The sequence below is a fragment of the Canis lupus genome, chromosome 7 (assembly GCF_003254725.2).
Source record: "Canis lupus dingo isolate Sandy chromosome 7, ASM325472v2, whole genome shotgun sequence".
Lineage (NCBI taxonomy): Eukaryota > Metazoa > Chordata > Mammalia > Carnivora > Canidae > Canis > Canis lupus.
In genome coordinates this window covers 79,088,790-79,102,981 of record NC_064249.1, presented here as the reverse complement: position 1 = coordinate 79,102,981, position 14,192 = coordinate 79,088,790, and the positions used below count along the sequence as shown (strand labels likewise).

The following is a 14,192-nucleotide window of genomic DNA, read 5'->3' as shown; positions in this document are numbered from 1 at the left end:
GATACAGGTGGTCTGTAACCTCAGTTTGCAAATAAGTGTCATAACAAAGGAAGCAGGGCAGCCCCGGTGGCATAGCAGTTTAATGCAGCCTGGGGTGTGATCCTGGAGACCCGGGATCGAATCCCATGTCAGGCTTCCTGTATGGAGCCTGCTTCTCCCTCTGCCTGTGTCTCTATGAATAAATAAAATCTTAAAAAAAAATAAGGAAGCAAGCAGTCTTCTCAACACCTAGCATGCTCATCCACACCTCTGCTCCTGCCATCCCCACCTGACCTGCAGCCCCCTCGGCCCCATTCACTAAGCACAGAAAGAGCTTTCCTCTGTAATCCTAAAGCAGCACTCTATCTTCACCACTCATTTGGACTTGTGTGATCCTTCCAGTAATACCTGGTTTGTTGTCGGGACTCTCAGACTGCTATTTAACTTTTCCCAAAAAAAAAAAAAAAAAAAAAAAACTTTTCCCATCAGTTATTCCCCCGAGTCAATTATACCATCATGGACAAAAACAATACTTTGAACAGGAAATGATATGCTCAATATTTTATATTTATGAAATATTTGATATATAAAAAAATTAAATCTCCTCCTTTTTGTGTGCTGTCTCCTGATTCAATGTGCCTTTAAATGGAAGGTAAACATTAGTGGATCTGAAATATCCATAATCAAATTCTGTCCTAATCCTCTCAAAATATGCAAATGACACCCTTGTGTACTCTGTCCCAACTTAGGCAGAGAATCCATTCATCATAAGCTATATTCCAGAATCACCTGCTTCCTGAGAAAGAGGAGAAAAAAAATAAACACACCCCTTGTTCGTACTTGAGACTTTAAGGCAAAACCTCACAGTTGAAATGGGAGATTACAGAAATAGTAGGCAACATCTCTAGTCAAAGGACATTTAAACGCACAGATACCATCAGTCCACCAAGTAATGGAACATTCTCTAAATGGTTACTACGTTCCAAGTGCTATATTAAGTACCCTGGAGCATTCCACTCTAGAAATGGGAGTAATGAGAAAAAAAGAGATTAAGCTCACAAAGATCAGAAGAGGTGTGGAAGATAGAAAGGTGACAGGGGGGTGGTAACTGAATCAGCAGAGCTGAGGAAGCCCAGTTTAAGGGCCTGCTAAAAGGGACCCGACCAAGAAGCAACCCATGGAACCCCCGGAAGACCAAAGAGCTGGAGAAGAGCACCAAGACTACAGGAACACAGTGCAGGGCTAAAGTAAGTGGTCCCCTCACCAACCTCGCACCCCATGGAGACCATGTGTGTGCTCTCTGGAGAATTGTGCCTGGAGACACTCTGGACTCCAAAGCCCAGGCTGAGGGTGTTGAGGAGGAGGAGGATGAAAACAGGAGAATGAAATTGAAGTGCGCGTGCTGAAGGCACACAATGGTGGGCTTCCCCACCTCCAAGGCAGGGGACTGGAGGACTCTTCTCAAGAGAAACTGAAGGGGGAAAAGTTAACAGACACGTGGGATCCCTCATTTCAAAAGCTGTCCTACCACCCTCAGCAATGCCCACCACTCAACACAATCCACTCACACAAACCACTTCCAATCTTAAGTATAAGAGAACAATCAAAAGTGAATAGACTTGTGAGGAAAGCCTCCAACACAAACTAAAGACACCAAAATAAACTTAAGGAAGGAATCGTACCACCGAGGATTCTTAGAAAAAATTAAAAACTAAGACAACCTCAAAGAGATAAAGCAGTAACAATAAAAAAATGCAAACATTTATTTAGCACCCACTATTCCCCAGACACTATTCAATCCTTTACACATATTAATTCATCTATTCTTCACCACAACCTGAGGTAGTAGATCTTTTCATTGTGTAGATCATGGGTTAGCAAATCATAATTTGACCCAAGGGGCCAAATCTATTTTTACATTTTTAAACAATTGAAAAAAAAAAAAAAAAGAATGTGTTGTAACATGTGGAAATCACATGAAATTAAAATGTCAGTGTTCATAATTAAAGTTTTAATGGAACACAGCTCTGCTCAATTGTTCATATATTGCCTTTGCTGCTTTTGATATAATAGCACAGCTGAGTAGTTCCTACAGAGACCAGATGTGATGCTCTCATCCTTTGATGCCGCTGCTCACACTACAAATCTCAATGACGTAGACAGAAGTCAACATTTCAAGTGTCTTGCACATTGCGACACTTATTACCAGTGGATATCTATCATGCAGAAACAAGAAAAGAAGCAGACTTTGATGTCACACTTTTAGTAGAGTGTAGATCATTTTTTAAAATCTGATGTCACAGGGTTATGTCTATTATGTAACAGCATCGTACTTGTACCAGAATACCCTATAGGAAGACACTACCAACTAAGCACTCATCACAACAGCCTGACGGGCCCCAACATAAGAGCACTCCCAGTTCATGAGAGCAACAAGCAAGGAAGTTAGTAAATTTAAAACACATTTCAACACAGCAGAGTATCTTCCCAAAAGCAAAGAATAAAAATGAGACTGCAACCAAAGCAAGGTTCCAAATAGCTCATGTGTTAAACCCACAAGAAAAGTCACTGATCAATCATGAGTTAAACTAAATAGTGTTTGATTACAGTAGCTGAAGAAATATGTCTAGAAAAAAGAAATATCTTTCAGTGAAAATAGTTGTTCAGAGAATGGTCTGTATGGAATAATTATGGCTATGAATATTTTCCCAAAAAAGTAGAGAAAATACTAATTCGGTCCAACCTAAAGTGGAACCTGCTTAGATGCATAATAACTGATGATGGTAAAAATATATGTGAGGCAGAAGAAACTTTGGTGGACAAATTTACAAACCTTGTGAAAATGCAAGGTGTTTAAAACCTGCTCATTTTTCACTGCATGATCAATTAGCAGGTAGGCTGCATAAAAGATCTGAATCCATCACATGCTATTGATCCAGTTACAACAGTTGACTTCATTACTTTCATCAACTTAACCATCCATCAGTTCCATGAAAATTCTATCAGAAAGAGAAGCCGAATATCCTGATGTGTCCTACCTCCCGATACCATGGCTTAGCTGGGGTATAATTTTATGGAAATTGCTCTAGCTCAGAGGTGAGAATGGAATTTTTCTGAAGAAGAACCTTCCTCAGCCACTATTATTGAACACTGAAAGGCTTTGAAAATTCATTTTTGCTGCAGATTTGCTAATATTTCCCAATGAATTCAATCTAAAATTAGAAGGCCAACAGCACTTCCATGCAAAACCTACACGGAGGTAGTTATTTCAAGGACAACTGACACTGAATCATTCAGTGCTTTACACACTTGCAATGCTGTGAAAAATTAAAACGAGATGTGAGATCTCCAATGGCACACAAATATGCGATAAATATATTTTCCAAAATACAGTTTCAGCATTTTTCAGACCTCAATACAAGTCCCACCTTTCAAAGACCATTTAATTGTGCAACAGAAGCTTCTACCTAACCCTCAATCAGAAGTGATTAGTGGGCAATGTGAGGATTTGCTAAAAAGGTAATTATTAAGAAAAGAATCTAAGAATTCTATAGATGCTTTCCAAGCAATAAATGTGCTCCACCAAAACCATATGTTCATGGACTAACATCATTATCTGGAGGTATCATGTAAACAGATACTTCCAAAGAAACAATACCAAAATCTCATTACAAACCAATGTTAAATACGAACATTTGTAATCAATTTTGATGACTGAGGTTTAATGTTAGGATGCCATGTTAGATAAAACGTTATCCCCTCTCCTCCAAAAAGAGATTTCATCCTCATAAGCAAACCTTTATTACAAAAAAAAAAAAAACAAAACAAAAAAAACCACCCTATCCTCAACTATTATTCGTATTGTTGTATTGTATTTTGAATTTCATCAGTAAAAAATTGTGGAAATTTTTTCTCTCTTGTTACGTAAGTATCTGTATAATATCCCTCTTTTTGTCTCTTGGCCCACAAAGCCTAAAATATTTACAATCTGGCCCTTTACACAAATATCTGCCAACTCTTGGCCTAGAAGATTAAACTGAGGCAAAGAAAGATTAAGTAACTTGCTCAAGACCCTGGAGTTAGAAAGTGGCAGGGCAGGTTTCAGAGAGGCAGGCTGTGTGCAGAAACCACTACACCACGTTGCTTCCATGAACCAAGAACAAGAGGCCATAAAAAAGGAAATGGTCAAAGAGCAAGAAAAGATACTTGAAATGAAAAGTTGTTTAGAAAACTGGGCAGAGAGAGGATAAGGTCAAAGAAATTCCCATTATAAAGAACAAGACAAACAGATGGAAAACAGGAAATAGAAACTTAGAAGACCCACTGAGATAGGTCTTAAAACATTAGTAACAGTAAGTAAACACGACCAAACCAGATAGGTGTTAAGTCAAGACACTGTGGAGTTGGGTGTGGAGTGTCTGATATTCTATCTTACATGCACCCTAACAAAGACATGAAGCCTCTGGGGCACAGACCAAAACAATTCAGTGCCCACAGCAACAGCAGTAGCCGCAGCAACATCTTGCATCAGTTTCCTGGGCCCCAATCCCCACAGGCCTTTCAAAGCATTTTGTAAAAATTAGTAATATGTTCATGAAAAAATAAGCAAATGGGGGAGGGAGCAGGGAAACCAGGCACATCACCCAGCTCGGCAGTGAGCAAATATTTATATACTCCTAGCAATATAAACAGTGGACACTAAATTAGCCAAGAATTCTCATGCATCTCAACTAGAAGGACTGGGAGAGGGGAGGAGGAGGAAGAGCACCTCACTTACCACAAGGAGGCAAAAGGTGTCATCCACATTGATAAATCAAAAAATAGCCATTTAGCCATATTATTCATAAACATGGTTGGGGTAGTTGTCTCTGGGAACCACACTACACAGGATAAGGAAGGCTCGTTTGTTATAATATACCCTCTAATATCATTTATCTTTTCTAAAACACAAGCATTACTTTAAGTAGAAAAATTAACTCATAGAATGTGCTTCACTACTCACTATCACAATCACTGACTCATATAAACAACTCAATGTGCCCATACCAAAGATAGTGCATTGGTGAAAACACAAACTGGCAATACCCAAGCTCCATCACATTACAGTTATGTAAGCACAGGGGGTCCGTCATTACTTCCTGAGTGCCCAGTATGTGGCCAGCATGATGCTAAGTGCCAAGACAGCAACTGTGAATGGAATTTACAGTCGAATAGGAGACACAGATAAATCAACATGAAACTATAGTACAGCAACTATTTAAGACTCAGTGAAAGCTTTCCAGAAGTCATACCACAAAATCTAAGACCTAAAGGATACAAAGGATTGGCCTACTTGGTTGTGGGGTTCAGAAAATTATCCAAGCAAAGAGAACACCATGTATAAAGGCCTAGAGTGAAGACAAAAACAGGTAAGGGCCCATTCAAGGAACTGAAAGAAGCTCGACATGGCTGGAGTAGGGAGGCAATCAGAGTGGAAGCAAAAAAGGCCAGAAAGCAAGCTGATGGACTTACTAACGGGCTTCTATCCACCCACTGCAACCACAGATCACACACAGCCCTGAGGCTTGCAGATCCGTGCAATCTTCCCCTATATGCTAATGATTTCAAAGTATCTATGTCCAGTCCAGAACACTCTCGCGGGAGCCAGACCATTTACCTGACTGTATGCCATGCATCACCACCTGGACCCAGAAATCAAGGACCAGGGCAGCCCGGGTGGCTCAGCGGTTTAGCACCGCCTTTGGCCCAGGGCATGATCCTGGAGACCTGGAGTCCCACGTCGAGCTCCCTGCATGGAGCCCGCTTGTGTCTCTGCCTCTCTCTCTCTCATGAATAAATAAATAAAATCTGGAAAAAGGAAAAAGGAAAAAGGAAAAAGGAAAAAGGAAAGAAAAGAAAAGAAAAGAAAAAGAAAAGAAAAGAAAAGAAAAGAAAAGAAAAGAAAAGAAAAGAAAAGAAAAGAAAAGAAAAGAAAAGAAAAGAAAAGAAAAGAAAAGAAAAGAAAAGAAATCAAGGACCACACCCTAGGGAGGGCAGAGTAAGAAACCAGGTCCCTAATGGCAATGCAGCCACCATGCCAGCTCTGAAGCATCTGCCTCTGGACTTTTACACGAGAACAAACAGGTTTAAGCTATTATTCAATCAGGTCTGTTAGCCACAGCAGAACCTAATCTTAACTGATGCAGGAGGATTTAAAAATATTTTAAGGTGGGGCACCCCGGTGGCTCAGTCAGTTCAGTATCCGACTCTTGGTATCAGCTCAGGACATGATCTCAGGGTCATGATATGGAGCCCCTGAGTCAGACTCCATACTTAGCAGGGAGTCTGCTTTAGATTCTCTCTCCCCCTTTGCCCCTCCCTCTGCTCTCACTCACATGCTCTCTAAAATAAATGAATAAATCTTCAACAATAACAACAAAAAAGTGTTCTAGGGTGAAGAGCTACAAGAAATATCCTGAAGGAATTAAGATTCAGTGACTCAACCTAAAAAAGAAATTATCAGTCACAGGACATACAAAATCTATATTGTTTCATTCTTCCAGTGTCCTTACTAGAGAATTAACAGCCACTTTTAGTGTCTGCATTTTTATTTTATTTTATTTTTCATTATTTTAGAGAGAATGCAGTGCATGCCAACTGGGGGAGGGGCAGAGGGAGAGAAGAGGGAAAGAATCCCAAGCAGACCGCACACTGAGCCCAGAGCTTGACGTGGGGTTCAATCTCACAACCCTGAAATCATGGCCTAAGCCAAACCAAGAGCCAGGTGCTCAACTAACTGAGCCACCCAGATGACCCTGCATTATTTTTAAGTTGAGATATAACCAACATGTAGCATTAAGTTAGTTTCTGGTGTAGGACATAACAGTCCTTATGTGTATATTGCAAACTGATCCCCGCAATTAAGTCTAGTTACCATCCAAGCATCTTCCTTCAGCTTAGATGATGATCCTGGAGTCCTGGGATCGAGTCCCACACAGGGCTCCCTCCTCAGTGAGGAGTCTGTTTCTCCCTCTGTCCCTCCCCCTACTAGTGCACACTCCCTCACTCTCTCAAATAAATTCTAAAAAAAAAAAAAAAAAAGGCTAGTTAACATCCATCCTCATACATAATTACAATTTTTTTCTTATGAGAACTTAAAAGATCTACTGTTAGCAACTTTCAAATATACAATAATTACTAACTATAATCACCATGTGGCACATTACACCATGGTGACTTATAACTAAAAGTCTGTACCTTTTGACCACTTTACCTATTTTGTCCATACACCTGGCCGTACCCTGACCCGCAACCCCAGCCTGGTGCCTGCATATTTAAAGAATGTGATAAAAATTAAAGAAGATCAAAAAGTACCAACCAAACTTCCTTAAAGGAATGAAAAAAAGACTTTTAGTAAATAAGACCTATTTGTAAAGTTGTTCTCAACCCTACTAGTTTATTTTGACAAGAAATAAGTAACAGGTAGATAATTTACACACTGTGTACATGCACTTTTTAAGTAGAAATTCAGAGCATTAGCTCCACTAAGAACCTTCCGAGGGGAAACAAGCTGAAATGTGGGACCAGAGAGTGTGTTCACCTCCCCTTATGCTTAACTGAGAAGCCCTCCACTGAAGCACAGCACCATCAGAGCCAGGACCTTCAGACCAGGACACAGTCAAGACCTTGAGAGCTAAGGTGGAATGCGGAACCCCCTTGGGAAGCAGGGTACCAAACTAGAGGCCTTCTAACGTTCTATCTCCCAGACTCCGTCTTCTCCTGGTCCCGGGAAAGGAAGAGCAGCCACAGCCTCACCTGTTCAGACTCACAACCCTTTCCAACCATCCAGGTCACAGAAAGAAAAGTTGAGAAGGGGCCTCAAGCCCAAGTCTGTCAGTTCATTCTTCCTGCACATTTTTCCACTTTAAGAGTTTTCCTGGGATGCCTGGGGGTTCAGTCGGTTAAGTGCATCCAACTCTTGATTTTGTTCAGGTCGTGATCTCAGAGTCATGAGATTGAGCTCCAAGTCAGGCTCCCCACTGGGGGTGCCGACTGCATGAGATTTTCTCTCTCTCTCCACCCCCCCCCCCCCGTCCCACTGCCCCTCCCCTCCAACTCCCTCTCTCCAAAAAAAAAAAAAAAAATTATTTTTCTTATTTTAAATTAATTTATTTATTCATGAGAGAGGCAGAGATACAGGCAGAGGAGAAGCAGGCTCCCTGCAGGGAGCCTGATGTGAGACCCGATCCCAGGACCCCAGGATCACAACCTGCCACTGAGCCACCCAGGTGCCCTCCAAAAAAAATTTTTAAAAGAGTCTTCCTGTTGAATTGGGGGCGCCTCAATCACCCACTGGGACAGAGAGCCTTCTCACTTGGGGGACAGGAACCATCACTGCCCAGACTATCCTATGACTTCAAGAGTAGCCGCTGAGCATTATATACACTGATTACAAGTAGACAATACTTTAAAAACATGAAAACAAAGAGACCAAAATGAAATACAGAAAGACTTTACATGTTGCCGCAATGCTTTTATGCTTAATCACTTTTAAAGGTCTTATTTTACTAAAAACTATGCTGCAAGCACACAGGTACTTCCGATATGCTTGTTAAAAAGGAAAATGGAGTGGTCCTCTCTGTCATTAACCATTCCCATTTAAGATGACATGTGGAATTTGTAACATCAAAGGTAGTCACCTCACCTAGTCTCAGCAAAATGTCCCAAAACACACTAAGGCAGGAGAATAATAGCCCCCAAAGATAACCATATCCTCATCTATGGAATTTGTGCTTGTCACCTGGCAGAGGGGGCTCTGCAGCTATAATTAAGCTAAGGACTCTGGAGGGGGAGATTCGCCTGAGTTATCCAGCTGGGCCTGATCTAATCATACAGGTCCTTAACCTTTCCCAGGTGTGATCGGAGACCTATACAGCATGGAAAGATACAATATTGCTGACCTCGAAGATGGAGCAACAGAGCTGCAAGCCAAGGAATAGGGGTGGCCTCTAAAAGCTGGAAGAGATAAGGAAACAGGTTCACCCCTAGAAACCTCCAGAAAAGAACACAGCCTTGCTGACACACTGATTTCAGCCTGGTAAGACCTATTTTGGACTTCTAAAATACAGAACTTTAAAATAATTTGTGTTGTTTTAAGACACTAAATTTGTGGTAACTTGTTACAGGAGTCATAGAAAACTAATACACATGAGGTGCCCAAGTGGTTCAGTTGGTGATGCGTCGGATTCTTGGTTTCAGCTCATGATTTCAGGGTCCTGGGTTTGAGCCCCGCTTTGGACTCTGCGCTCAGTGCAAAGTCAGCTTGTCCCTCTCCCTCCTCTTCTGTTCCTCCCCCCACCTCCTGCTCTCCCTCTCTAAAATAAAATCCTTAAAAAAAAAAAAAAAAGAAAACTAATACACAGTAAACAACTAACAACATGTGAAAGTATATACAAAAATGTAATCAAATTGCTCAAATATTTAGAGCAATGAGACATAAATTATTTCTGCATGTCTATTTCACTTTTTAAAAATTTGCTTGCATTGTATTTCACTTGTTTTTCTCCTGCTCTCATGAAAACTCCATCAATTAAAATGCCAGCCAAAGTGACAGTTCTTTGAACTTTCTATAGAAGGATGAACCAGCAACCGAGGAAATGAAACAGGGTAACAGGAGCAACTGGAAAAAATCAGGAAACAATTATTCCATGCTTTTTTTATAGAGAGTCAAACATCAAAGCATTTGCACTGTGTAATTCTTTTGTATCAAATGGATGCCACATTTAAAAAAATAAGTCCTTCTAATACTAAGAGCTTACTATTAATTTTTTTAGATGTGATAATGGTAACGTAGGCATATAAAAAGAGAGTGACTCAACCTTCTACAGATATACACTCAAATATTTACAAATGAAATGGCCTATGATTTGCTTTAAAATAGTTGGGAGTGGGATAGGCATGGATTGGAGTATAGATCAAAGTAAATTAGCCTGAGTTATTAACTGCTAAGGCTGGGTAACGAGTGCATGGGGCTATATTAAATTATTTCAATGTCTAAACTTTTCCGTACTTAAAAGCTACAAAAACAGGGATCCCTGGGTGGCTCAGCGGTTTAGTGCCTGCCTTGGGCCCAGGGCGTGATCCTGGAGTCCCAGGATCGAGTCCCGCATCGGGCTCCCTGCATGGAGCCTTGCTTCTCCCTCTGCCTCTCTCGTGAGTAAATAAATAAAATCTTTAAAAATAAAAAAGTAATAAAAGTCATGTAAACAAAGTCCTTGGACTCCATCATAATAACACGGACTCAATATATTTAACAGTTGAATCTCCTTCCTGTGACATAACCCCCCCCCTCCAAATTCTCTTCCGTTCAAACCACTTGCAATCTATAGTCTAATCAATTCCTCGTCAATCCCCAACTTATTTTTACCCTATTTAAAACCTTAAAAGAGTTTCAGTAAATCACTTAACCTCTAAGAGCCCCGTTCTTCATCTGCAGAGTGAGAATATTTATACTTGGCCACTCTGAGCTGCCAAGAGAATCATGGAAGATAAAAAATTACAAAGCGGAAAAATAATTCTAGATACCTATATATTTACAAATTTCGTGATCAGCAGAAACCATCCACCTTTTCCTATAGATCCCTTCCCTTCCATCTCCAGCTCCTTTCTTGCACCCTCAGCCCATCAGACCAAAGGCCTGGGCTCCTCTGTAGGATCACACTCCCCTCCACGGCCTCCCCGACAGCTTCTGCACACACCTCTGCCCGCAGCCTCCCCTTTCTCCTTCCAGGGGTCCCACTCCGTCTGCACGCCTGGTGCACATTGTGCGTACCCCAGGGCCGGCCCTATCGCAGCCACCCATCCCTCCAGTACCCCAGCCCTGGACTTTCTGCTATCAGCTTTATCACCGCCACTGCTGCCGCCAGCTCACAAACCACCTGGGCTAACTTCCCACCCTTTCGGTTGAAACACAATTGCTGGATGTCAGGGAGCGGGAAAGGGGGAAATACAGAGCGTAAGGGGAGTTTCTTTTTGGGGTGATGCAAATGTCCCGGCATTCGAATAGTTGCACCAGCCTGTGAATATGCTCCCCCCCCCCCAAAAAAAACAAAACACAAAAACCACCGAGTTGTACTTTAACGGGACTTCTAAACGGTGAATTTCATGGGATGTGAATTACTTCTCCGGAACGACGTCTATGTCAGCAAGGCCGACCCTGTGGCTCACGCTGCCCATGACACGCCCCTGTGTCGGGCCAACACGGCCCCCCTCGCGGCGCACCTACCTACGGCTCCTCGGGGTCCCCCCAACTCCTAACGCTGGGCTGGACGGAGGCCGCTGCGCCCCGGGGGCAGCTCTCGGGGCCCAGGCACGGCCCCTCCGGGGTGGCCCGGCCCGTCTCCCCCGGTCCCGGCGGCGGGAGGGGGAGCGTGTCCGCAAACCGGCTCGGGCCGGGGCTGGGGGCCGCGCGGGGCTCCCAGGGCCGCTCGGCGGGCGGCGGCGCCACAGCCCACCTGTCTCAGCCGCGGGCAGATCCGCTTCCAGCTCCACCGACGCGCGAGCGGGGGGCGGGATCGGAAGAAGCCGCCGTCGCCGCCGCCGCCGCAATCCGGGTGGCGCACGCCCGCTCAGGCCTCCATGTTTCCACGTCTCCGCGGCTGCGGCTGCGGCTCCGGCTCCGGCTCCGGCTCCGGCTCGGCTCCCGCCCCGGCAGCGTCCGTGCGGAGGCCGGGAGGCGGGGAGAAGGGAGGAAAGCGGCCGGGACCGCGGCTGGAGACCGAACGGCCGGGCGCGCGCCCCACCGCGGTCACGTGGCGCGCGGCGCGCGGCGCGCGGCCTTCTGGGAAATGTAGTCCTTCGGACGTTAGGCGTCTCCCCACCCTCGGGTCGCGTCCGGGGCAACCGCGAGGCCACGTGGCCTCTGAAAAGTACTAAGCAGATCTTCGATACACTTCGAGCATCTGTTGCCACTGAACCCCCTGAGCCTGCAGGATTATTTCATGAAAACATACTAAAACACAAGGTACCTGGGAGCCTCGCTAAGAACAGGCGGGCATTAGGATGCAGCCGTTGAGAAGAATACTAGGGATACATGTTCATGATCCATCCAGCGGAAACAGTATGTATAATATGCAATCTTTGCGAATAATGTTTATGTTTCCTAGGTGTGTACACGCACAGGGAGAAAAAGGCCGAAAGATTATTAACAATTAGTGACTTCGGGAAATGAGATCATCTGTGACTAAATTCACACATTTCATATTTTTTTCTGCAATTAATATGAGTCGCATAATATCATATGTAGTTTTATGATATTTAGTTTAGAATTTTAGCAAAAGAGGGGGATCCCTGCGTGGCGCAGCGGTTTGGCGCCTGCCCTTGGCCCAGGGCGCGATCCTGGAGACCCGGGATCGAGTCCCACGTCGGGCTCCCGGTGCATGGAGCCTGCTTCTCCCTCTGCCTATGTCTCTGCCTCTCTCTCTCTCTCTCTCTGTGACTATCATAAATAAATAAAAAATTAAAAAAAAAAAAATTTTAGCAAAAGAGGGGTACCTGGGTGGTTCAGTCCGGTTACACATCTGCCTTCAGCTCCCATCGTGACCCCAGCCTCCTTGGATCCAGGCGGCCTTCTGGCTCCCCAGCTCAGCCAGGAGTCTGTTCCTGCCTCCTTCCTCTGCCCCTCCCCCTGCTTCTGCGCCCTCATTCTCTCTCTCACACACACTCACTGTCTCCCAAATTAAAACTTTAAAAAATAGGGCAGCCCCGGTGGCTCAGCGGTTTAGCACCGCCTTCAGCCCAGGGCATGACCCTGGGGACCTGGGATCAAGTCCCACATCAGGCTCCCTGCATGGGGCCTGCTTCTCCCTCTGCCGGTGTCTCTGCCTCTTTCTCTCTCTGTGTGTCTCTCACGAATAAATAAAATCTTAAAAAAAAAAAAAAAACTTTAAAGAATAAAATAATAAAAATAAATAAATTTCAGGGAAAAACAGAGGCACCAAAACCAAATTCAAAGTACTTTATACTTTTGCCCGCACCAAAAATTACACCCTCTACCTAACCCCAAAATGATGAAATAAATGTGAGCCTCTCTTCGGAACGAACTTTACAGACCAAGAAACAACTCATTCTACTTCGAGGTGAACCAGTTATTAAAATTTAATGTCCTCCCCTTTCTTATATTTTTTGGATGGCTTGTAATAAAAAGAGTCTTACTAATATTCCTCGATAAATGTCATGATGCTGCTAGGCAAACATCATAAATCAGAGTGTTAGTTTAGGAATGGTTTTCCCAATATATGAAGCATGAGTTGGAGTCGCAATCCTTCACAAACTATTTATTGTACATGTAATGTGCTAAGTCTTATCTTTGGTCACCCACTCTCCACACTGCCAGAACCACTGTCATGATGAACTTTGACCTGCTTACATCAGTGTCTGGTTGGTACAGAAACAGGAGCAGGAAAGTAGTGAAAACCCTCCCATTAAATGCAACAGGGCATCCTGGTTGGTTCCTAGAACCCAACAAGGCAAAAGTTGTGAAATTCAAATGAAGTCTGGAGTTTAGTTAAGGGTATTGTACCAACGTTAATTCCCTAGTTTTGACAAGGTGTTATGGTAACATAAGATATTAACATTAAAAGAAACTGGGTGAAGGATATACAGGAACTGTCTGTACTTTGCAGCTCTTCTGTGAATCTGAAATTATTTCATGTGGCAGGTAGAACAACAATCTGAAGATACCCACATCCTAATGCCCACAACCTATGAATATGTTAGGTTACATGCAAAGGGGTGCAGACAGCATTAGGTTGTTAATCAGATGACTTCCAGATGAGGACACTATCCAGGATTATCAGAGTGGGCCCAATGTAATCATGAAAGTGAAAAGCGAGGGGAAGACAAAGCAGTCAGAAGTATGGCTTGCGATTGCATCAGGCTCCGTGCTCAGCAGGAAATCTGCTGGAGAATCTGTCTCTCCCTCTCCATCTGTCCCTCCCCCACCATGCACTGTCTCTCACTCTCTCTAAAATAAATAAATATGGCTCTGCAAGATCATGCGATGCAATGTGAGGACCAGACATTGCTGGCTTTGAGGATGGCAAGAGACTGGGAATGTATTCAGTGGCCTCTCGCAGCTGGAAGAGAAAAGGAAATATTATCCCCCAGAGCCTCCAGAAGGGAACCCAGTCTTGCCGACACCTTGGTTTTAGTGCAGTGAGAATTGCGTCAGACCT

General features: G+C 43.6%; 1 protein-coding gene across 4 annotated transcripts in view; it reads right to left on the bottom strand.

The window, feature by feature from the left end:
- The window catches only part of DYM (dymeclin), a 340,736-nt gene extending 328,957 nt beyond the window's left edge, over nucleotides 1-11,779 (bottom strand). For 2 of the 4 annotated variants that reach the window (XM_025429635.3, XM_025429632.3), the window contains exon 1: nucleotides 11,472-11,779. The gene's annotated coding sequence lies outside the window, so the exon portion shown is untranslated. Of the gene's footprint in view, nucleotides 1-11,242; nucleotides 11,394-11,471 lie in introns of those variants that run through there. The other 2 variants (XM_049112965.1, XM_049112964.1) reach the window with 2 other exon arrangements.
- Nucleotides 11,780-14,192: the final 2,413 nt, after the last annotated feature.